The sequence below is a fragment of the Mycteria americana genome, chromosome 8 (genome assembly GCF_035582795.1).
Source record: "Mycteria americana isolate JAX WOST 10 ecotype Jacksonville Zoo and Gardens chromosome 8, USCA_MyAme_1.0, whole genome shotgun sequence".
Lineage (NCBI taxonomy): Eukaryota > Metazoa > Chordata > Aves > Ciconiiformes > Ciconiidae > Mycteria > Mycteria americana.
In genome coordinates this window covers 15337968-15364648 of record NC_134372.1, presented here as the reverse complement: position 1 = coordinate 15364648, position 26681 = coordinate 15337968, and the positions used below count along the sequence as shown (strand labels likewise).

At 36.5% G+C, this 26681-nt stretch overlaps 1 long non-coding RNA gene across 1 annotated transcript in view; it reads left to right on the top strand.

Moving 5' to 3' along the window:
* The first annotated feature begins 4644 nt into the window (after window positions 1-4644).
* The window catches only part of LOC142413343 (uncharacterized), a 59949-nt gene continuing 37912 nt past the window's right edge, over window positions 4645-26681 (top strand). Inside the window, exon 1 of the long non-coding RNA XR_012776796.1 lies at window positions 4645-4749. This is a non-coding gene — a long non-coding RNA (uncharacterized LOC142413343). The remainder of the gene's footprint in view (window positions 4750-26681) is intronic.

Sequence of the window (26681 nt, the reverse complement as noted above, 5' to 3'; positions counted from 1 at the left end):
GCTGACTTAGTATTTAACTATTAAGTAGTAACGGAATTGCTGATTTATCATTAACTTATGTAGTGGATTGCTGATTTAACATTTAGAAGGCTGTAGGATAAACAATGCAATAATGTTGCTGTTAAGGTGAAGTGGCTGGTTCTCTCTTAGGTCGGTTTTAGGAGGTGACTTCCCAGTAGGATAGCTGTAGGACAAGGACAGAGTGACCGGTTATCTTTGGATTGGTTTTGGAACTGACTCAGCAGGGATGAAGAACAGTCTGTTTGCACAAAATGGGAAGTACAAAAAGGCACAGCTCATAGAAACCCAAAGAGATATGAAGGTAACTTTAACACTAAGTGCAACCTGCAAAAGATGCTGCAGCATTGATGATCCTAGCACCTGAGAATCGACTGCTGTGGAGATGAACGTCATTCTGTGGGCCACCTAGACATGCCAGGCAAAACACTGCTGAACCCCTGTGCTGTGAGTGTGGATTGCATGGACCAACAGAGGGGTCTCAAACCTTTGTGGGCTGGGAGAAGTCAAGGATTTGGGACCATTTGTCATGCCAGTAATAGTCATTGTTGCTAAGTTGATCTTAATAATACACAGCTGAGTTTAGACAAACATAACTGGCAAAATTGTATGCTATTGCTAGACTTGAGTTATCACAGTTATATGTTATAAGGTATAGGGTATAAGCTATGGAAGGTTTGCTACCTGTACATCTCAGGTGGTCACAGCCTCTGTCCTTACAGGGTAATGCTGCTCACATTTTTGCTTTCCCACTAATATCACAGAAAATGGTTCGGAGAGATTCAGAAGCATCAATTGGAAGTCAGAATGACTGACTTGTGAAAGTTTTAACGAACTGAATTTATTTGCATAGTCAAGTGAAAATGAATTTAGTTGACGATAACACATATAAGGGGAGTAATATTCTAGTAGTTGATGGCTTTTCAATCTAGTAGAAGAAGCAGGCATAAAATGTTCTGGCAATCATAACATGACAACAGATATACTTGGAATGAAACCCAGGAGCACATTCTTAGCTGTGTCACTAGTTAACTTAGCCATGGGAACAACCTACCTGAGGATGTGGTGAATAATTGGCCATTATCCAAAATCAGGAAAAAAATGTAATTTAATCCTACATATTTAAATGAATCTAGAAAAATATTGGGGTGAAGGCCATTCAGAAGGTGAGTAAAAAGCATTTCAAAGTAAAAGGTAGTCACGTGATATTCACTGGTTATTGCTTGTTTCTGAAATACAGTAGCATTGCATGTTTTTTATTTTCCCCTGGAGTCAGCTCAGTTAATCATTATTGTTGCTAAATCTGACATGTTTTCTGCATTGCTATGGAAAATAGAAAGATTTTGCACGACAGTGATGAATACTGTAGTTGTGAAGATTTTTTTTTCTCTGGTAGGTGGTAGGTGTTTATATTTCATCATATCTGCTTTTGGGGCTGCACTTGTCAGATTCCTACTCAATTCAAGAAAAGAGGGTCCTGTCCACCATTTTATAATGTCACTAGATAATGTAGACAAGACAGGCAAAGTCTTTGCTGAGATGATTAGATTAGATACTGCTTTGTGCTTTCCAACAAGGACAATGCTTGCTTCTAATTTTATCTTTGTCTAGACTGTGCTTCCAATGGCAACAGCTCAGCATTGAAACACGTTTCAGCAGGAGCTGGGAAGAAATTATTTCCAGGAATAGAGCAATCAGACACAATGCATTTTTATTGTCCACAAAGAAAGGAAAGATCTGGCAAGTGTTTTCTTGGGAACCTCATTGAAATTGCCAGTTGTGAGTTTACTGTCCAAGAAAGAGCAAAATATCCCAGATTGTAAAAATTCAGACTTTTTAAACACTTCCCGCCCCCAGCAGTACACTTTGATTTGCTTTGGAATTTGCAATGGTGTTAGGTGGAAATATAAATTCCAGAGGCACTTGCGCAACATATTACTAAAGAAAGGCTTAGTTGCTTTGTTCTGTTTCCCTTCTGTTTTTCTCTTGGCTAGAGGTCAGGCAAAACACTGTTTCATAGGACAAAAGACCTGCTTTTTCCAAACACAGTGACAGTTTTTACTAAGAAAGGAAACAATAGGTAATCTGTTACCTTGCAGGTGGCACAAAATCAGTAACCAGTATAACTGGTAAGAGGGGTCATCAGGGATGCTAGCATATTCTGCTTGAGCAATGTGAATAGCTGACCAGGGGATATGCTTTCAGTATATCCCTCTGAATGTCAGACATAAAAAATGTTGCACTATTCCAACTATATGTAGAAAGTAGATCAGTACCTTCTTGAGAAGAACTTTTAAAATTCTAAAAAAGAGAAAGTGGGAAATGGCACAGACATAACTCAGTCTGTGGCACAGGAGAACGAGACCAGTGTTTTCTCTGTAGTTTTTCAAGAACCACTTTTTACAAAACTCATTGCAGATGATAATTTAGTCCCTGCAGAAAAGAAAAGTTGGATTTCTGCAGGAGAAAGGATCAAGTTTTGTCAGTATAGGTAAAATAACAAAATAGACTTGGAAGCTAAGGGAAGAGAGGATTGTCCAGCCTGGGTGAAACAGGGTGAAACAGAACACATCACAAAATTATATTCCTCTCTTATGGAAGTCCTGTAGGAAATGAGTTTCCCGATTTTTATTCTTATAAAGGTTTAATTAATTTCCATTATATTTGTTATGTGGCTTTCCTTTTTTATTAGTTTTCAGAGTATAAAGCCATATTTCTGCTGATATAAAATAATAATTTATTTGATATGTAAAACCTGGACAAATGAGTAGTTCACTAGTATAGCTACAAAAGACTTCTAGAGCAGTAGGACAAATTAAACTTTACTCCAATTACATAAAATCAGGTGATGTCACTAAAATTAAACTTCCTTTTCAAACAGGTTTGACCCACTGATGCAGTGAGACAAAAACTGGACATCCAGCGTGAAAGAGTGTATGCGCTTTGCATGCTGTAAAAAGGTTTTCCCCCCTCATTTTTACTACTACATTAATGAAGCACAAGCAGCAAAATGAACAGTTCTACATTTGCAATATGAATCTGATAAATTTTCCCATATCTTCATATGCACTTTAACTTGAATTGTGTATGCTATTGCAGATTGTCTCCTTCCTTTAGGTGATTTATTTTTTTATCAATGGTTTTATAGCTAATCCTTGTTTATCAAAAGAAAGCATCTTCGATCACAACTCATTTAGGCTTTCATCCTTTTAGATATATCACCCATATTCTGAAATACACAAAATCAATATGTAATATGTGAAAGATTTGCTTGTGGTAAAAGGTCAAGAAGAAGAATTTTTCTCCTAGCTATTGACTTAAACACTTGGAAGTGAAATATTTTTCAAGGTATTTTGTGTCACACTTGAAGTCACATTGTGTGATATAATAATAAAGACCACGATGATAATAATTTCATTCTGTCTGTATCAGTGCTTATGAACATTACTGATAAATCTTCCGTTGGCTGCTACAGGGTTGGTTAGCTGTGGTTACCAAACAGAATGTTTTATTCTGCAAGCATTTTCTATTTCAATCTAAAATTATAATGCTGAAAGTATTTTTTAATTTAAAGTAAAAAGAGAAAGATATAATGCATTTTTTCCAGCTGATAAGATTCAGTGCAGAAATATGTAAGTTGCAAATTTTGCTCTAAGCAAAAAATAATCTCAGAGGTGTTTTGTTTTGTTTTGTTTTTTATTTTATTTTTTTTACCTGTGAGCTAATGTCAAGCATTTACTGTGCTTGAGAAACTCTGGTTCTCTGAAGTATGCTGTGAGATTTGAGATACATACTAGTTGTGGAATAAATCATAAAAAAGGTTGTTGAAGTATAGAGAACACCAATCAGCTTCAAAAAGGACTGAGGGTTTTAAGAAATGCTGTTAGGTGAATGTAGTGGCAATGTATTCACATTTGTGGAGACACTGAGGAATTCTGCAAAAAGCTTTGCTGTGTTCTGCAGAAAAGGATCTCAAAAAACTCCCCCCCAGATCTTATGGTTTTTAGTGGTCATTACTTTAGTTCATTCTTAGACTTGCATACATTTTACATACTGGAAATCAAAATAAGTTGACTAACTTGGATGATTGTTTTTTTAAAAAAACGCAGGAAGCTGTACAGTGCTTTAAATGCAAGTGTTAATATGACACTGCTGATCTGACATTGGCTGTTAAAACCATAATAATGTGGCTGTTGGTCCTGTAACTACGAAAAAATACATGAGTTAGGAATTGGCTTGATATTGTTTCCTTATTGAAAACTGTGTAATGAAAAATTACTGATGAATAGTCCACTGAGAAAGCCTGTATTTTTTCTTTATAATATCCTGAGCTTTCTAGTGTGATTTAATTTAATCTCTTATTTTAAGTTGCCATCTCTATAAAACAATTGATCTTTACAAACCATTCAAAGCAGTTGTCATAGAATCATAGAATAGTTTGGGTTGGAAGGGACCTTTAAAGGTCATCTCTAACCTGGAAGAGACTAAGCAAAGATATTAAATCATGCAGAAAATGCTGCCTGAATTATGCATTTCTAAAACAAAAAGCATTATAATTACTTTACTCAGATATTTCGATAACTGTATCAAAAAATTATTTTATTCTGCTTTATTTTGTAGATTTACTGAAAATGAAGTTGAGAACTAAGCTCATGGTGCTGGCTGCAGGTCATCACCTTAAGGATTGAAATGAATTTTGGAAATCCATTTAGAATGTCTTGGCCAGAGAAGGTAAGAACTGAAGTGATTTTTTTTTTTTTTGGTTTAACTGGTGCCAAAGTATGAAGGCATGATGGGATAAAGGCCATAAACACTCCGTAGAAGAAGGTGTTAATAGTCTCACTCAGTGATGATTTACAGAGACTGTGAATTGGTATAACCAAAAGCTATGGAGCATTTGGCCTTTGTTCAACCAGCAGTAGTTCATACTTTAAACTCTAGGTATGCGCAGAAAGCCAGGCGAGGGCCCAGATGTAACACAGTGATTTTGTTTGTGTTTATGACTTAAGCTGAGGGGAAAAACCTCTTTTTTTTCTTGGGGCTAAAATGGGACTTGAACCTACATCAGTGCAGTTTTATAGAAGGCAGCATGCATTCACTGAAATAGCTAGCATTTTTTTAGACTGTTATGCAGATCATATAACATACATTATAGTTTTATATAAAATCATTATGCCTGCCTGGAGACCATTAAATAGGCAAACCATTAAAATGCTCCTATCCTTAACCAGATTAAACTTTTCCTGACAAATTTATTGTAACAGTCAATGAATGACCACACTGCAGTTATCCTAACACATCACTTTTGTTGGAATATAGAAAACAATTTTGAGAGAAAATGGTAGGCAGGCTACTGGAAGAGATGGTTTTATGAAATATCATAAGCATTAGGTAACTTTTCAATAAATCTGTTTATTCTTGTTAGTGTGTTTCCATAACAGCATCAGAAATACATATTTGGAACTAGAAATAATTAAGTTATAATGACTTTAATTCATTAAAAATGAAAGGAACACCATATTATGTCACATTAGATTGCTGTAAACCTATTGCATTGTACCTTTATATTTTATATCTCCATTTCAAAATATTAGTAAGAAATAGTTATTTAATGATAGCAAAAATTAATCATTGTGATATATGAAGTCAGACATAGCTCCAACCCTCCTCATTTTCTTATTGTAGACTTTATTCACATAACAAAAGATCTATGTTTTTACATGGACCTGTGAATAGAGATGTTGAAAAAAAGACAATTACACGATAAGAATATTATCAAGATCTCAAACAATATCACAGGACAAAAATATTTCCTTTTCAACTTTAATACACAACAATTTGGAGAGTTGTCTGTAAATGCAGATACCAAATCAGGACTATGAAATAGATATACATTGAAATAGAAAAAAAATCCATTTAAATGTAGAAAAGACTCTAGTACAGAACCTCAGCAAATTGTACTCTCCAGTAGCAAATACTCAGTTCTGATATAAACTGAATGGCTACTCCTTTTACTGGTCTTGGAGGTCTCCTCACTTTATGTGACGTGTATAGGCAATGTAGACCTGAAGTCCCAGTTGCATGCAGAAGCACAAAGATTAAATGCCCAGTGTCTGCAGAAGGCACACCTCAGCACTTCAAGTGCTCCAGACTCTCAGAGCAGTGAAATAGTAGGCCAAAATTCAGTCTTGAAGTCTGCCGGGAGATTGAATGCAAGGAGAATATTGTTTCTTATCTATAGGCTGAGATTCAATCTCATCTAACTTCAGACTTCTGCAATACAGATAGCTGTATCTTAGCTAGATTTCTTTTGAACTTGCTGAAGAGAAATAGGCACTTCTAGGGTATGATTCATCAGACCTATTTTGGTTTTGGTTTGGTTTTTTTTTTTTTTTTTTAGGAAAAGATTAAGTGACTCTATTGTAGCATTCTGAGCTGGGTGAAATGACAGATTTTGCCCCCTAGGAATTAATGACATCTCAAGCTGTGTTCTTCTGTGGGAATTTTTTGATGAATAATTTGAGTTTAAGCAACCTACTGCTCTATTCCTGTTTGAACTAGAACTTTCAAAGTGGGCTAATCATTTGAATCTGTAATGGTAGGTTTTATGAATAACCCATATTTGAGAATTTTGTGGTTAAAATCTATGAACATGAAATACTGTAGCTTGCCATCACATTAAAACTTCTCTCCTTCACTGAAAGACTATGAAACCCGATGAAAGAGTAAGAAGAACAGAAATTATGTTGAAGTTTAAGCCAAAAGTTAATTACTTATTAGCAATTAAAATAAAACCTCATTCAATCAATTTCCTGAAATTTGTTGATCAGATGTCTGTTATTACAATACCAAAGTGGTACCTCACATCTTATACTATTTCTCTTTTTCCTCATTGCTGGTTATACAAGAGTGGTTAAATTATCTCAAGCTTTCCTGTAAATAGACTTGATGTCCAAAGTATTATCATGTGTACTGCTTTTGGCTGGGGTAGAGTCAATTTTCTTCATAGTAGCTCCTATGGCACTATGTTTTGGATTTGTGACCAAAAAAGTGTTAATAACACAGGGATGTTTTAGCTATCACTGAGCAGTGCTTACACAGAGTCAAGGCCTTTTCTGTTTGTCATACTGCCCTGCCAGCAAGTAGGCTGGGGGTGCACAAGAAGCTGGGAGGGGACACGGCTGGGACAGCTGACCCCAACTGACCAAAGGGATATCCCACACCATATGGCATCATGCTCAGGAATGAAAAACAGAAAGGAGGGAGCTTAGGGAGGTTAGCCATCTTTTGCTCAGGAACTGACTGGATGTTGGTCTGCCCATGGGAGGTGATGAGTGATTGCCTTTGCATCACTTGTTTTGTTTGGTTTTCTTTCTCTCTTCTTTGCACTTCTCCTTCTGTTTTTACACAATTTTTATCTCAACCCACAAGTTTTCTTGCTTTTATTTTTCCCTTTCTCTTCCCCTGTCCCTCTCTGATGGGGGTGATGAGGGGGCAAGTGGGTGGCTGTTGTGGTGCTTGGCTGCCTACCAGGGTTAACCTATAATCATGCAAAGTAATTTTTCACCTTTTTCACCTTTTTCATCTTTATCATAATTATCTAACACATCTTAATTTCTGGCAGGAGTTTCTTTGAGTGCTGATGACTGCTTCACTCTCAAAGTTTGTATTTTGACAAAATTATTTCATTTTTCAGCTACTTAGAATGAAAGCTGTCATATACGTATATGTGCACACATTTATTAAAGGACAGTAAGACAATTATTAAAGGACTCAAACTTGTAATAGAATGATAAATGATGTTTAGATTATGTTTTATTTTACTGATCATTGGACAATCAGAATTTTGCATTTTGAATTTCTTAAAGCTAGGTGTATACCATGTTTCTTTCTATGGATGCATTGGAACATGTCGTATCTTCAGGAGTTTATTCAGTGTATTTGGATATCACTTCATTATATAAGCAGTGTACTGATGCCCAAATCTAAATTAATTTACCTTACAATTCCTGCTAATTTCTGGATGATTCTTATTGACTTCAGTGAACTTCGTTTTTCTCTAATAGCTTGTGCAGTAAAAAAATTACCAAGAACAATGTATCAGTTTCAGTTTAGTGCATTGGTAGCTATTTTTTAAGATAACAGCAAAAAGAGGTGGTATGAATATATCCACGCTGTCCCTAAAGGAACACCTGGGAACATTTTGTGAAGTTAAATATATTACATCAAATGAAATGAAAAGGTATATGAGTGCTGAAAGTTCATCCATTTTGTTCTGTCCTGCTGTGGCACTGGCAACTCGTGCACACTAGTGCAGCACTATAGCTTCCCTCCAGGTTCATGGGTCTGTATGCCAGACACATAGACCAAAGTGAAGCTGATGCAGTAAAGAGCATCAGGGGATGCTGTGTGTCTTTTCACAGCTTCAGCTGGGCACAGCATCCGCTTCTCTGAATCCAGGCCCATTGGGCTGGGGAAAAGGAGCACTACTCCATGCAGCTGCACAGTTGTGCTACTCCTATTAAGTCTGTATACATTCCTGCAGTGGAGAGGCCATTGAAATTTTACAAAAGATGTACCTAAATCCCCTAGTCTGCTATTGCAAATATCAGCTCTTATCCTTATTTTTGTTCATCCTCAACTTTTTTCCCCACCTTTGTTTATGTGCTATCTCATTGTATATTTGTCTATTTTCACCATGGCTCAAAGCCAGAATTGAGTCTTACTTTTGCTTCTCTGCAGTATGTCATATAAATATATGCTATATAGATGAATATATACATCAACTCAATTATGTTTATCATTTCTCTTTTCCTGACCAGGATGACACTGTGATCTCTTTAGAATTTTTCTGTTTCTGAGCTGAATATGTTAGGAAAGAATGACCAAATGCTCATGTCTATATCACACTAATTTCTGATTATTACCAGAGGCGTGAAAGCTAGAGAGATATTTCCTGGTGAGCAGACACAAGAGTTGAGAGGAGTTGAAATAACCAGCATGGAGAAACTGCAGGAGGAGAAAATACATCTTGTGGCAGATAGAAAGTGAGCAAGATCAGTTTGTTTGTACTGGCAGTATCACCCACAGAGTATCAATGCTAACAGGGAAAAGGCCCACACTCATACTGAGAAGATCCATAAGTGGAGAGACCAAGAACACATGTATAGCACAAAGAAGAATGTTCACTTAAGACTGAGATGTTTCTGTGACCTTTGACAAAATCTCAAGACCTTGTGAGATTTTTATATCACTCATGGTGATTCTAGGTTGGTTAAAAAAAGCAGTAGGAGCAAATAAACTCTGGGAATTTAATGTCTTGTTCATATGAAAATATATAGAATCATTTAAAAAGGAGTTGGGAAGTTTAAATAAAGAAAATTAACAGTAATGCACTAAATTAATCCAGGAAAAAAGGTAATTATTATCCCTTTACAAAGTAATGCAGCACTGTAAAATTTAGCTGCTTAAGTATTTTTTCGATAAGAGACACAATTCTGTTTATCAGTATTATTTATTCTAGTAAAATATACTATGGAAACCTGCATCCAGTGCAAAATTGCACTATTTTTTTGCAGTTTCTGGTAGCTCTTAAGCAGATCATCTATTTACTCATTAGCATGAATATTAAAGATCTGAAACACATTAAGCTGTTTATGTAGGTATTTTTAATTAGGTAGCTAACTGGTTAAAAATTGACCAGAGAAGTCTTTTATTTGGGGAACTTACTGATCTATTCTTCATTCCCTGTCAATAGCTAAACCCTATAATAGGAGTCTCAGATTAAATACTTTGAGGAAAGGGAGAAAAAACCCAAAACATTTTCAGCAGTGAAACAAGCCAGTTCCTGACAGCCAGTAGATGTCATTCAATCTCTATTTTAATGCCAGTTCCTACTGTTCTCATGATATTTTTCCAAATCACAAATTGCAGGTGGGAATGGGGGGAAACATTTATGTTTCACTTTCATCTGATTAATGCACAAGTTTATATCTTTCTTTTCAGTCATGTAAGGTGTCAGAGTGTGAAATTGGAACTTTTTGATGCAACAGAAGCTGATAAGCTATTGTCTTTCAGTCACTCATCCATTAGTACTATTTTATTTATTTATTTGTTTGTACAAGGGATTTGTAAGCTTTGCACTGTGCATGGTGTTCCTTTCTCTCTTTTTTCTTTACAATTTCCTTTTTCTTTCTGAGCAGGTTTGCTTGATGCTGTTGCTGTAGTTCTTTTCCTGTCACTTCTCCAGATGTCAAGGTCACATACAAGAAGAGGGTTGTAACCTTAGGGAGACACATGGACTGCTGCCCAGAGTCACACAAAAGAATGATCTGACACCACATGGAAAGAGAGGTTTGATATTTGTTTTCTGAATAACCATATTGTTAACTAGAACCCAAACACAGAGAGAGCCCTGCTGACAAATGTAGCAAATACAAAGAATTTAATCTACAATAAGGATTTTGCAGTCTTGCTAAGCTAAGCAATTTGAAATTAGTCATTTCATTTCTGTCCACAATTACACAGTGACTGTCTTGAGGATAGTGTGGGCAGAGGGGCAAAACATTGAGACTATGAGAAGACTGAATTGCACTACTTTTTAAATGCTCACAACAGCATGATCTAGTGAAAGTAGGAGGAAACCAGACAAGCAATTCCTTCTATAGCTGGAGTAGTTCATGAGCCAGGACTGTGAAACTGACAGTTTTAAAAATACTGAACTATTATTTTTGCTCTTTGGCAGCCATTGTTCCACCTGGTCCTGTTCTGTCACATCGGGACCCCACGTGTTTTGTTAGCCATTGAGCTGAGGCAGATACTCTCCAAAGTGCATTAACTATGGTTCAGCACAGAACTCGCAATCCATGGTCCTAGAGGAGCAGTGAGTCTAGCCCTTGCTGTGTGAGAGCAAAAATACCTGATTTTCTGCAGAATTAATAATAAGCATATGAACAGATGAAAGACAGGCCTAACAGGTAAACTTTAAGATGAAAGAATCTTAATTGGCTTTACAAAAGTAAGGTTTTAAATGAGGGTGGAAGAATACAGGAACTATAAAATCCTCACAAAGATACATTATTTAAAGCCTTTCTGTCTCACCTCTTCTCAATGGGTTTACAATATACATTACCTTTGAATCCAAAATGTTAGGCTAAATGGCAGGGTTAGTGTCTTGGCTTGGGTCTCATCTATGCTATTGCAGTTTCTCTCCTGGCAGTCATTGAAGTGTAATCAGGTGGGTGGTGGTGGCATGAATTAATCTTCTGGTGCTCAGAAGGAATCCAATGCTCTGGGTGTGTTCTGGGTAATATATGCAGGGAATAACAGTTACAAACTACTGATCTGGGTCTGGCAGTTCCTATTGCACTTGGGGCTCTATGACAACCCGTGCTAGCTTCCCCCATACGTTAATACCACACTAATACCACACCAGTATCACACCCTTACTGGAAAGAATTCGACACAGCAGAGTTGCATTTCCTCTGGATCTTGGAGTTGTGATCTTAGATAATTTGTCATCATTGGGAACTACTGTCTCAAGCAAATCAGGAATTAAAGCTAATAGGAATAGGGGTACAGGGTGCAGTAAACCACAAGTGTTCACACTACTGTGTGTCTTATAAGCACATCATTTATCTTAATGGCAAAAAATCACAGTAAAGTGCTCCTGCAGTCGCAGAAGGAAAAAAGAGTAACAAATCTATGGTCAGCAAGCAATACAAAAACAAGGAAAAGAGTGACTGATAATGTTTTTACAGGTACTGACCAGCAAAATGTCTGTCTACTGAAGACTATCACAATCTTGGTACTGTTTGCACAGCTGAGAAAATCTGTTATATAAGCAAGCAAAGTAAATACTACTCACTTCTGCCTGTCTAAAGAGGAACAAACAAATAAAAGAGGTAAGTGTGATGGGGAAGCTAAAATGAACTGAAGAAAATAAAGATACTACGAATAGAAGGAATCAAGTGCTAGTCAGTTTAAATCTATCTTGTACAGCTACAGGAAAAGCATGGAAACAAATCACTCACAAACTGACAAGGAAATAAGAAAAAGGCTCAGGAAACTGGGGTTGTGGCAAAGGGTCTAAAGGACCAAAGATATTAAAGCTCAGTTGGTTGGACAGAGGGCAAAGCTTTTGTTGTTTTGCGGTATGCATCTGTATACCTTTTGCTGAATTCTGCGCATTTTTACTCACAGCACGAAAAATAATGAAATTGCATTTTACCTTTTAAGCTGTGACTCGCTTCACTAAAGGGTCATTGCCCAGACAGTCTGAATGTGCCCAGCAGACAGAGAATACCAAAAGGGAATAGAAATTTACATCATGTCTGTGTCGTGACAAAGGAAAATATAAAGATCTCAGCTTCTCAGGGGGATGCTAATAGGGATCCTTTCAATCTGTGCCAAAAGAACATTATTCAAAATTCATATTAGGATGTGATTTGTGACTGACAAAATCTTTAATACTGAGTATGTCTACTCATCAGCCGGAGTATGCTGTATCCCATTGCTGCATGGATTTTAAAAAAGGTTGAAAGAGGAAAAGGTTGAGAAGAGCAAGGAAAGGTCTGCAAGGTGCAAAGCAAACAAGGGGAGCCTCTAAAAATTTCCTAATTCCTTCTCTTCTCACCCACATGAATCATGCCATGCAACACTGAGTTTGTGTGCAGACTTAGGGATAAGGGAAGGGAAGACATGCAGGTATTTTTGCTTTAATCTGTCACCTAACCCCATTAAAAAGGCAGGATAAATTGGATTAACAGAAATTAGCACAGTCTGACTGTGATGGTATCAGAGCAGTCTCTAGTGAGAAATACAAGAACTAGGTGCTTAGAGAGAGGATGACTGTTCAGCTGTTATTTCACAAAATTGTGAACCTGGCAGCACAGCAGGCCCCATCCTCTTCACATTGCACCTCCTGCATTTCCCCATTCCTGTAAGGACCATCAGGACATCAGTGTTAAAGATGTGTCTGCTCCACATACACATGGGTCAGCTCAGTCTGAAACACTTAAAAGGGAAGAAAAAAAGACCTGCAGTAGGCTTTCTCAGAAAGCTGTTTTCCTCCAGAATCTGCTGCACAGGGGTTTCTTTTACTTCTGAGGGGCCAAAGGGATAGAAAGAGGCTGGCTAGAGGGGCTGCTGCTCTTCTTACCCTTTTCTCTCTCTGTTTTCATTGAACTTACATTGAAGTGGACTTCACAGGTTTTCAGATATGCCCAATTTGTTCTTGTCTGTACATGTGGGAGAGTATGCAATATTTCTAGATGATAACAACTTATTACTGCATCCCACTATGTACTTCAATAATTGTGTCCAATGATTCTGCTAAAGGAAAAAATTGAGTTAGCGCCTTCATTTGTGCTGTGAATATGATCCACCTTTTATGTGTGTCCGGGGCTCTTACTGCAATAATTAGTTCACATAGACCATTTGCAAATTTGAAACAATGATATTTTGTGATTCTTTCTTTGCTTTATCTTTCTGCATATTTAGGCAGGAAGCATATGTCATCAGCTGTGGATACAGCTTTTACAAATAGATGACTCTGTCTTACTGTGCACTGTGGTGCATAGATATCTTAAAGTTACAGATGCTTTGTGGTCTGTAGGTCCTACTCCTCCAAAGCTGGTGCTTTCTGAAAGCACAGAGAATTAACCTTTACTCATCTCCCTTTCTTTCTGGCTGTAGTGTAGGCTGGTTGTAATCTTTATATGAAATGCCTCGACATGGGAATTTCATTATTCTATGTATATCACAAAATCAAAGCAAGCCTTCCATTCACCTCTCCCTCCCCCTTTCCACTTCCCTCTTTTTTTAATACAATTGATGTGATTAGTCTTCTGTTATGGAAAAATTAAAGTGATTAGCTGAAACATTATTACATCAGATGAAGATCTTGTCCTTTCTAAAGTGTTTGTTTTCAGTTCAACATAGATGTGATATGTTGTATTTCTTCACATGAAAATTTCTTCTTCCTCTCAGTAAGCCTGAATCACTATTATATGTGTCCAGTGGTGACACCGTAGTTTGCTACGAGGGACAGATTCCTCATTCCAGTTTACTCAATGAAAGTCAAAATCAGGCACTACATGTTAACTACCGCTGGTTTTGTTTGTTTGTTTGTTTGTTTTGTTTTTTCCATTCAAAGATGATGTATTTGGAATAAGTGGTCTTTTCAGAAAACAATACTTGTCATGCTGCCTAGCTTCACCTGGTCTTATATAACTCTTTACCAAATGCACATAACTAAAAAGGGATCTACTCACATTTTAATGTTTTACTATTTACTTTATTATTATTTCTTAGCAGTCAAGGAAATTTTATATGTTCCTCTATGTTGTTTTTTAGCTTTTTATGATGCACTAGAATTATAATCTCAATAGGCAAAGAGTATATGGTTTTGGGGGTAAATAATTTACCATTATTTTAGGTAGAGTTTAAATGTTGTGAAATAAATAATTTTGAAATACTCCTTAAATTGTTGTACTTTTTATTGGGAAAATATAAAGAACAAGCATTTGAGGCTCTGGTTTTGTTTGTTTCTTAAATAATTTTAAAGCTGACTGGTAATCTATTAGTTATGTTGTGCAGGATTTATACCTAAACTGTCAATTGCAATAAATAGGTTTTGTTTTGCCCATTTCTTTTATGAGGAGAAATACAATAGCCTTCTGAGGTTCTTTCATTTTTTAGCTATGTTTTTTTGCTATGTATAAGTAACCTGAAGAAATGACACCATTTACATGCTCAGTTAAAAAAAAAAAGCAAAAAAGAGCATTTAAAATTAGCTGTCTTCTAGTCTTGGTCACAGGCTAGTTGTAGATATAAGAACATTGTGTATATAATAAAATACCTGTGAAGGACCAGTAGCTATCCAAAATGACTCTGCTTGGAATAAGTGACAGAAAGGTCACACTTGAGATAATAAATATTCATGTAATTAGGTTATATGCAGCTACACAGAATACAATAGCACCAATCACCATAAGTGATTGGAGTGTTTTCATCAAATTCAGTGATGAATGAGAGACGAAGAAGTATTGCCAAGTGGAATGTGTTCTTTGAATACCCTATGGTGGTTGTTAAGAGTGACTGTTCAAACTGTTGGGATCATTTAAATCTGTTTGCCAAACCCTTGCTTTCCTCTTGTCTTTTGTATAGTGCAGTACTCCTTGGCAAAGCATGGGTAAAGTTGCTCCCATTCAGCAGCTTTTTACATCCTTTTGGTATTAGAAAAAGATATGCGTACATAGCACAATACAATAGAGCACTAATCTGCTTTTACAGTTTTTGTTACAGAAACAAGTCAGATAAATTAGTCACAACTTTTCCCTGTGCACACAGTGATGCTAGCTGTATTCCTCCCCTTTCTTCCTTTTTTGTAAAGGTTAAGGCTAGTATCTTGCCTAAGTTCTAGTGCTAAGTATCTAAGTGCTAGTATCTAAGTGCTGGTATCTTGCCTAAGTTCCATTTTAAATTATTACTTTCTGCTTCTTAAATTCCTTCTGAAATTTCAGCAGGATTCAGCACTCATCTTCATCTCTAGTCCTAAACCATTGTGTCTTGTGTAACAGTGCACAGCAATGACTGTCCAAAAGATCTCTGATTTGTAGTGATGCTGGTTTCTAATGTATAGGTTACAAAATACAACATTATTATTCACCACATGTATTCATTTATTTTACACTGCATTACAGTAGTTTAAGCTGCAAGCTTAGCTCTGCAGGCAACTTACCATGCAGGGAGATGGACAGTCCCATGGGGCTCTCCCTACATTTACGTTGTCTGAGGAAAAACCTGATGTTCAGCACTTGGAGTGACAGGAATTTTTGCCTAAAACAGCTAATTTGCTTACCAGCTTGCAATGGAAAATTGCAAGTTTTTTATAGAAGAAAAAATCCTGAGCAAGGGGATTTGGTAGACATGTTCAAACATGCCTAAAAATACAGCAAAAATTAAACACTTTGCATAAATATACAGCTGTTCCTTCTTGGGATGAGAAGAGGAGTGTTCTATCCAAGGCAGTCTGCTGCAAGTGAACATCACTGCAGGAGTTATTACATTATTGGTTACGTTATGGCTGTGTTAAACTCTGCACTAATGTGTAAAAGAACACCTGATAATCTGGGACCTGGATTTTATTATCCCTCTTGGTACCTGTTTTCTAGACAGTAAAGTTGCGTTACGAGAAGCAGCATATGAGGTACGTTAGTTACCTATCTGCAGTCAGGAATCAGACTAAGGGCAGAAGGAATCAGGCCCTCTGTACTGCATCACATGTACTGCATATGTTGTCCTGTCATCTAGAAGCAGCCTAACTGTGGCAGTTGAAGGCTGTTTACAGTGCTCTAACAGATAAAAAATCTGCCAGAATCAGGAGGGCCCAAAGGAAGTTGATATATTGTGTTTCAAACACATCATGACTGAGATCTGACACTTTGTCCACAAAGCACAAGAGGATGAGGGCTGTGATCTAAGTAGGAAAGTGAAGGAATTGGCAACAGGATTGCAAAGGAGTTTTTGAACAGACCAGGCAATGACTAAGCACCCATGCCTGCTCAGGCAGACTTGCCATCATTGCAGGGAGTGGGGGGATCAAATGGGTCACCTCTGAAAGGTTTGAAGAGAGAAGATATGTGACTGGTTGTGATTGCCTTCAGCATACATGGCATTTATAAAAGCCATCAAAAAATTATGTTTTGGTATATTGGACATGAAAAACCTCAATTTAAAAAGGTTCTCATCAGAGACAATGAAAAATGTTAAATGAGAGAGAAATTTTTCATATTCACCTATCTAGAGGCAGTAATACCTTTCAATTTCATCTTGTTCTACAATGTGGGAATATGAAGAAATTCTAGTTTCTGCTTCAAGGTGAGAGACTGTTGACTTGGATGAAATCTTGAGCTATTTTTATAGAGAAATTTCTATCTGTAACTGTGTTGATTTCCAACTAGAATCAGATTATAGCTTCTTTCATTGTTTTCTGCTCTCAGAAGTGTGAATGAATTTAAGATCTCCAGTGATTATTTCTTCTCATCTAGTGCTTGTTTATTGTCTTAAAAGCAAAGCAGAATGAGAAACCATGCAATACATCAGCATGCATATTTAGTTCAAAGACTACTTGCTCCTGCTTGTCTAAAACTAATAGAGCACAGAATATACTAAGAAAAGATTTCTTTCTGTATTGTTCTCATGCTGAATTTTCATTCAGATTTCGTCAAAAATCCATTAGAATCCCCTTGTTTCATCCTCAATAACTGCAACAAGTGCTGTTCTTCCAGGGGCCCAGAAAGTCTGGTGTTAAGGAGATCAAATTCAACCTCCTAAGAAAGAGTTTACCAGGGTGTTTAGTCTTTTTTCTCTGTCTTTCTTGAATGACCTGATTGGGTATTTTTGTTATATTTTAGGTTGTTTTAACTAAATTTGTATTGTGTTCGCAATTATATGTGTAATTATTATTTTTTAGGTTATCTTGAGAATGAGGAAAGTGAGGTTCTCAAGCAGGGAATTTGATTTTAGGATGGAAGCCTAACCATCAGTTGGTACTTAATGGAGTTTCATGCCTATGGAATCCAGTTCATAGAGAAAAGGGTAAGACTGAGTGTTTGGGAATGTTTCTTATATGGCAACCTTTACGGTACTATACGAATTAGAAAACCCAGCAGGATCTGTGCAGTGAGACTACCATAAAATTTGGCTAGATGATGATGAATAAATCATAAATAATATCTTTATAGGGCATTTCCATCTCTAGAAGTATGTAATAAGTGTCTCTGCAAAGCTGGACAAAAGTAGATGTATTTAAGAACTGAAAATATGGCATGGCTAAGATCTCATGTTCTTCACCATATCTGTTTTATGGTATCTCAAGGTTCAGGTCTCTAACTGGAGAACTGAGAATGAGGAGTTTGGGCCTGTAATCCAACAGCTAAAAAAGTGGCTAATTTTAAGAGCTATTGATCATCTGCTGGGCTTCTTTGAAGCTATATTCTCTATGCTGGTTTGCAGATTGGTCAGCTGTATCTAACTCATGTCACTTTTCTGCCAAGCTGTCATGATGTCTCTATATAGACCAATAGTTTAAAATTCACATAGATGGATGAAAGAAATGCGTAAGTAAACATGAATTTGAGTTGTTAAGAAAGGAAAGTATTGTTGGACACAATAAGATGATGTCAGATAGAAAGAAGAGGTTATTTGTCCATGAGTAATGAAATCTTTCAGCACTATTTCAGAGTATGTAAATCAGCTATTTGTTGACATATCTTTATGGACATCTCTTTCAAAAGGAATTAAATAGTGATCATGTCCCATTTTTAATGCACTGTTTTCAAAAGAAAACATCAAGAATGCAAACAGATTTACAAAGACAAAAAAATATTTGAAATCTGCTATAAGAAGAAGAGAAAATAATTCATGTTTCCCATATCTTCAAATGAGAAGATTTTTAAAGACATCTTGTTACTTTCATATTCTTAATTTGTCCTTTCCAGTCACTAGCAACTGTACTAGCCACTATTAGCAACTGTGATTGCCATTCTCTGCTCAGTATAAAACCTTTGCCTATATTAGAAAAATTAGGTATGTCCTGTCTCTCCAAAAACACTTCTCTCTGAATTTTTTTTTTGTCAGCAGATAAGGGTCATTCAAAGCCAAATTCATGTGGCCAGTAATTTTATTTTGTAATAAACAGAAGGAGAAACTTCCATAAAAGGAATGGAAAGACCTCATGGACTCACTGAACACAGGACTGGAATATCATTTACCTGATTCCTGAGGGATTTCATCAGCAAAAATCTCTCTGACATGCTTCCATTTGCTTGCCTGTCTATATCTAGGAACATGTAGGCACCCTTCCCAGAAAGTCAAGTCTAGCCATTGGAGCACTTAGAGGAGAGTGAACAGAATGGACACTTGTTAATGGACACTTCACACATTATTAAAGTTATCTCTTACTCCCAGCAGCTGAATGAAAATCTCTGTCCTCTCTCACTTCTTCCTCTATTGTAGATTAAATTAACTGATTACTCACTTGTGGTTGTATTACTTTATTGACGACCTGAACACTGAACATATATGTCTAAAGTGTTTTTTGAATGAAAGATCTTGCTAGGAGAAAAAGTTTGGAGACAGGTAATGGCAAAAGCGTCTTGATTTTCCTGGGCTGGGTTTAAGGCTTGTATTTTGGGAGAGGATGATTATTTACCATGATCTGGAGAGAGATGTTTAGCTCAGACACAGGACACCAGCTAATACCAGGGATAATTAAAGAATATTTTCTTATAGGTGTTCAGTTACCCAGTCTTTATGAATGTCCATTTAAAAAGATCTGTGTTTTGTTGAATACTGTTTCAGCTTCTGCTTTCTGATAATGGTGGTGTACTAATGAGAGCTAGCTGCAATGAAGTGTTGTGGGGGAAGGAAAGGTAGTGGGGAACATACTTTTCATCATGTAGGTAGTTTTTACTGTGCGTAGCAATTAAAACTGCTTTAGTCCAGAAGTTAAAAAGAAGAATTCCCCCAAACCTTTCAACTTACCATCATAGCTTCAAGGGGGACATGAGAAAGAAGGCTTCTCCTGTTTCAAACAAAGGTTCTAAAACCAATTCTTGGTGTTTTGAACTCTCTGAGCTGTTAGGAAGTCAAAAAAACAATGCTTTTAGTGCAGAAGAGGTAAAAAATATTGGGGCAGATGTTAATATCATGTGACTAGAATGCTAAATGGGTTATGGTTTTGGCATGTTTAGATATGGCAGACATTTAAGAAATGAGCACTGCCAAGTTTAATTATTGCAAAATAATTACAGCTGTTGAAGTTGAAGCTCAGGAAGTGTGAAGTGCATTCAAGAATTGCAATTCCCTGGGGATGTGATTAGCTCACAATCACCACCCTTATAGTTCTGCTTGGAGTTTTTTTGTGTAAGAAAAGACGACAGGATTGACAGATAAACACTGGTTTCATCTGAGTTGCAAATTGTCACAGGCTGATTCACCTGAGTAGAAAACTGACCAACCAGTCAAGAATAGGGTCTTGTCGTATAGAAAATTATAGAGAAATATTAGGTATTTGCCTGGAAAATGCGATACAATACTCTGCAGTGCTGTATACAGAAATGTACATCAGTGATTGTGTTCACTCCTTGGCTTATAAAACACAAGAGCATAAGACTTTTTATGCAAGCTGTGTTTCTGCCTGTGTGAACTTGATATTGACCTCTATCTCTTTGTGCATAATACTCGTGTCGATGCTTTGTTATCCCTGTGCACTGGAGTTTGCAAGCACTCACCCTGGTGGTTTTTTTGTTTTGTTTTGTTTTTTAAAGTTGCAGTCTTTTAGCACACAGTAAAAGAATATTTAGGATGAGGACAGAACAGAAGTATGCTATTTAACCTGTCAAACTTACTTGTGCTCTTCAAACTGTTATAGTGACAGGAAGTTTCTGAGCTGAAGGCCTCCTCACATGGGGACAGTATGGGGCACTGGTAGCACATTTGAAATACTGATCATAAAGCTTTTGCATACTGATAAGAAGTTACCCCAGCACAGTTATTAAGCATGTGCAGACTCTTACCCCAAATCATATTTTCAGCGAAGCAAATAAGTAGTATTCCTTAGAAGCGGAGAAAAAAGAAGCAACAGAGGGAGTTAGGGGATTTCAGAGACAGAGGAGTAGAATTCCAGTTTGGGTCATTGCATTGGGAGCTCCCTGAATTTTTTCTCCTTTTTGCTAGCCTTGCAATTAGGTGTGATTTAACATGAACTTAGAAAGCTTAATAATGAGGAATGATATGAGGAAATAATGAGGAATGTGGCAGGAAAGGATAATAATCTCCCTTATCTATATTAGAGTTCTCAGCTTTTCAAGATGTTTTCTATTGGCTAAGCAAGACAATCTGTCAGCCTTCAAAGCTTATTAGAAAAAGCCTTCAGGGCTTTTTTGCTTGCTGCATAGTACTAAGGTGTTTTAGAGCTGTTAAATATGTTTATTTTTAGTTCTGTTGGGGCTTCTGGAGTAGCCTATACTTCCTAAAACGTGCATAGGTGCAAGACAGTAAATAAATACTTGTGCAAATCAAAAGACTTTATAAATAAGGTGACTCAGGATTAAATTCTACCCCAAGCTTTCTGTTCTGGGTGAATATTAGCACAAAGCATACCATGAAGCTCTGTGTACTCAGAGTCAAACCCTGTGCTATGATCTGCCAGATGCATGAAGTGAGAATATGTATGCACTTCATAAATTTTGAGAGAGCATAAATTATAGAAAGTGTGTGTGTGTGAACAGGTTTAAATTTTTGCATATAAACCCGTGGTATGGTAAGCCTCTCCTCACCACACCTTCTGTACCTTATCTCTGTTCTGAATAGTTAGAAGCACAAAGCCTAGTAGTAAAGGGCATCTCTGGTGATTTAGCTGAATACAGAATGGAATACACAGGGGGTTTGTGTTAAGACCAAGAGTTTAATCAAAGTTTGACTAGTCTTTTAGCTATGTCTGAAGATAAGAATAATCTCTGGAAATACCTGTTTGGTAACTCAAGTTGAGACCTATTTTGAGTCAACCAAAACACCATCTTACTCTCTGTGTTCAGAAAATAATTCTGTATACAACTTTCTGTGAATACCCACTACAGTCTAGTCATTACCTCGTCTAAAAGGGCCACTTTGGACTGTCTGAACTCAATAAAAGATATATTAAACAAAATATCAATTGCAATCTGAATACGTTGGGGAAAACTGGACTATCAATCTTTTTTCTGTTTTTTTTCCTTGTTTGATAAGCGATAAAGGTCTGAACCCAGCAGCTGCAGGAATGTTTCACTTGTATTGACAGCATTATTTTTTGCATGAAAGAGGTTGCTATCTTCTCTAGGGACTGTTTTTCATGAGATGCTGTGTTTGTGATGCAGCAGATGCATGTTAGATATTAAGACTCCTAGCTCTCTATCTGTGCCTCTGGAAGAAACATGTTAGGAAACAAGGACTGGAAAAAGCTTCATGGATCAATAAGTCACATTGCCATTACTGTTTCATAAACTTCAGATCAGACTTCACAATAGTTAGTCTTGACTGCTTTACTTCAAAAACTATTCAGGAATGTCATTGTCCTGATGGCTAGAAACCTCCTTCTAATTTCCAGTCTCAGAGAATTCAGTTTATATGCATTTCTTCATCTACCTACTTTAATCTTAACTTAAATTATTCTTTTAAATCCCTGGTGTTTACCCTGAAGTGTATTTATAAAGAACAGTCATACCCTCTGATGAGCTTTTCTAAGTTTCTTTTCATATAGTAGTCTCTTCATTCCTCCGACAGTAACTTTTTTTCTGTGCATGTTTCAGTCTCACTTAACTTTTAAAAATATGAACAACCACAGCTGTACTGAGCATTCCAGATATTTTGACAAAGATTAATGTTTTCCAGTCTCTCCTGGAAATGCCTGGCTTGATTCTCTCTAGCTTCTCATTTACTTTTTTTGCACTAGCATCACATTAGTGGCTCATCCTGTGACTGGTGACTAATATGCCCGGATTTCTTTTCTCTCTGACATCTGCAATTGATGAGCTCATAGCTTCTAGCAAAATTTCCTGTTATTAGTCCTCTAGTGAGCTGAAAGGTATCGAGAGCTGAATGCATAAGAGTTGGCTCTGTCACGTTAGTGACCTAGATAGTGTTCCTACTTTTGCTTGTACCAACTTTGTAGAACTTCTCGGTTACTTTATTTGTAAATCTGGGGGAAAGAGAGGGACTATAGTTGTCTGCTTTCTTAGCTAGGGATGAAGTTAGTAAATTGCATTGTAAAGGAGTAAACCAAGAACTCAGGACTCCAGAGCTGCAGTTAAAGAGAATTACTGAGAGAAAGAAGTGTCACACTCCCATATGCATGATAATTTGTAGGAGGTGCATGGCTCTTAAGAAACTTAGAGGTGCTAGAAAGGAGGAATTGAAGGCATATGAGGCCTCCCACAGAGGTGGCCATTTTGACTACCTTTTACAAACAAGTCTCTGAGCATCTTCTAAGCTTCAAGGAAATGTTAGAGTTTTAATTACCACAGTTCATGAAGGTTTGTGATTGAAGACAAAATATTTTTCATTTTGTGTCTATCTTCCAATGAAACATATGAAGATAAATAGAGATATTAGCCTCTAGGTACAGCCCTCAGTTGTTTGTTACAGTACCCTTTGAACTTGAGTAGAATGGAAGAAAAGCTGAACTGATTAATATTAACGAGTTTGGCCTATGCTTCTCTTAAATACTGGGAGACACAGCCACTGCAGTAGAAAAAAAGAAGCAGCTGGTGGGCAGGAAAAATGATAAAGGCAATGAAAAAGTGAGATCTATGAAAACATCCTTCTATATTTAACTTAGGTTTTCAGGGATGTATCAGCAGGGACTTACTATACCAAAATCACCTTCAGCTGGGGCATCAGTGCAAATTCAGTCATGTTTCTACAAACTTCACCTAAGGCCTTTCTGAACTTTTTATTAGCTGAGAATTCCCTGTGCTGTGCTGCACTAATGACTGTATCTGCCCTATAACTTATGAACACAAGGGACAACAATGATTGAACACTGTTCATTTAATTTATTATTGGTAGTTACGCTAATTCCCCAGAACATTATATCCTGCTACTTAGCACGCATTTGTACAGTGCTGTATATTTAAAAGACCTTCAGGTTATAATTTCAACAATAAAGTGCACGGGGGTAGGGTGAGGGGAGTGATTGGCAACCAGAGTAAGATTCAAGTGTTTGTTGTTTGTTTGTTTTTTATTAAAATATTCAAGACCAGAACCATTTTATTTTTTCAAAGAGTAACAGAGTACCTGAAGATTCTAAGTTCTATCGGGAAGAAAATATAGAAGATGAAGGGCAGGTAATTTCAAACACTGAACCTGGCAAGACTTTTGCAAATGATACTGTAATGTATGAGGTAAATGATAGGAAGTGGAAACATTTTGAAGGGTTACTGATTTTAATTCTCAAGCTCATCACTTTGTAAAACTAAGATACAAAGGACTTTCTTGAACAGGGTGTATGTACTTTTCCTGCAAATCTGAAATGTTATACGTAGCTTTCCAATGATGAAACTAGGTAACTGTGCTTTTATTGACATCTCCTGTCTATACAGAAATAAACAAACAGCCTACTCATTTTCTCTTAAGAGTATGAAGAGTAGGCAAAAAGTTTTGTGACTAAGGAATTCTAACAATATAATATTAAAATGCCATTAAAGTTTGATTGGCTAAGTATCTCAAAAAGTTTTATCTACCATGAAATTGTGATTGTGTTCTTTGTCTTTAGTCTACTGTCACTTCTTCCTCATGTTGTCATTAATTACCTCCATAACTATTTCTTTCATTGTTTTTACGGCCAATTTAAAATTTCAGTTCATAAATTTGAGAGACAGGTGATTGCCCCTAATTTTGGTTCTGCATTCTCAGAGGTTTTTCAGATTAACTCAGAGAGACATGCCTCACAAACATTGCACAATTTTCGAATATGAATCACTTTAGACAATCTCATTTTTTCTCATTCTTCCTCTTTTTTTTTTTCTTTTCACTATTTGTAAACTCACTGATACCTAGAAAAATGAAGGAACCTGTATAATCAAAGCAACAAGCACTGCACCTGCATATAGAACTCCAGGACAGTTATTTTTGTTAGACAGAAAATACTTACTGGGAATCAAAGCACTCTGCATTCATAGACCTTGTGTCATTCAACAGCATTGCACAGCAGACAAGAGCTCTAGGATCTGAGTGTCCATGTGAAAGACTATATTAGATATAAACTTGAAAAGTTTACTAGGGGAACTGGTACAAAGAGTGCATGGAGGCAGATTTCTCTTTCCCATCACTATTTCCTTCTATCCAGTTGGGTCCCCCCAGGTTCCATCTCTGAGGAACCTTGAGGGTGTAGTAAAAATGCTGGGGCAGACTGAAAGCACAGTACAAAATAAATCTTGACGTATGGTTCCACACTAAAATGCTCAAATGTTATAGGAGCCAAAGAGACTGTTAAGAAACAGAAGGCAAAGCAATACGAACAAAAGAAGGCAAAGTTTTTATATGAAAGTGAATGTAAATAAAAATCCAAAATACTTAAAGGCTGATTACTAGGTAGTTCCTTTAAATAAAAAAGGAATAAAAAGGAAAAGGATCATACTTTAAAGAAATGATTGAGAGGATAGAAGAGGAGGACACTTACTTTACATGATTGCAACAGGAAAATAAAGTGAGAGAAGTTAATGGAATAGAAGTAACTCATTAATTTGTGGAATATACAATTCCAGGCAGTTAGTGAAAAGAGATCAGGACCTGTAAGCCAGAGGGAGAAAAATAAGACATAAGGAATTCTGTGGGAAGGACAGATCATGGTGGGGTTTAATTACTTCAATATTGATTAGATAACTGGTTACATAAGTATTTTGGAAGGAATATGTGTTTCTAAACAGGAAAGATGTATTAGTAATCAATATACTGTGGAAAAAGTAGAACTTACACAAGAATCAAGAAGATTCTTCATGGATGTTAAGGGTCTACGATACTCACCTAATGCAGTGAGACGTGGAAATGCAGAATGCCATTGAAATCCATGTGTGTATATGACACTTGAAAAACAGCCCCAGGGAAGTTCCAGCTGAACAGTTTATGAAACGAGGAGGGGAACATAAGTACACTTGTAGATCAAGATAGAAAACAGGCATAAAAACAATTTGATGTTTTTGTAATACACTTGCACCATTGCTTTGTATTGTCCATTCCTTGGAGACAGTAGTATTTGTTACTGAATATGTGTTAGTGTATACTATATGTATAAATTAAATGCAGAATTTGACATTTATTTAGTTTGGACAACTTCTGCTACCTTTTCAAACCCAAAAAAGAACTGTGTGCTTAATAACTTATCTAATTATTCCAAAGCTACTCTCTGGTCTAATAAAAGAATTCTGCTCTTACTCTAGATTATCTAATATGTTTATCTGTTTACATATTTATATATATTTATATAATTATTTTTATTTCTTACTATTTTTTTCTGGATTCACTATCATAATTTTCCTAAGTGATATTCCTTGATACAAACCCACTTGCTGGATTCTCCAGAAGCTTCCAACAGGAATATAGTTAGTGCCAATTCTTCTTCCTCACATCACAAAGTAGATGTTACTATCAGGTGGCTTCACTCTCCCAGTAGGAACCTAATTGAAACTTCTGACATGGAGCTGGAAGGAGTTCCCTAAATCTTTCATTACAAGTTTCCTAAAGCAGCCATTTGTTTCAGTAAAAGTACCTTTAGAAGTGTGTCATGTAATAGGACTTTTTATTTTAAATATATGATGCTTTAGAAACTATTAAGACACTATTAATAACAGGCAAACTTGCAGTTTGATTCCTTTCAATGAGATTAAATGTGGATTGTGTAAAATAAAATTTTAAAAAGCAGTGAAATTAATCAATCCCTACATTTTAATAGTCATTAGAGAGGATATTCTTTAGTGTATTTTTAAGAGAATAGTATGAAATCTTATTGTGCTACTTAGGAGATTCTAGACAGCAGCATAAAGATCTGGATTGGAGAGAGTTATAACAGGTGATTTTGGGGGGATGAAGTTTACTTATTAAGTGCTGATAGCTGATACTCAGAG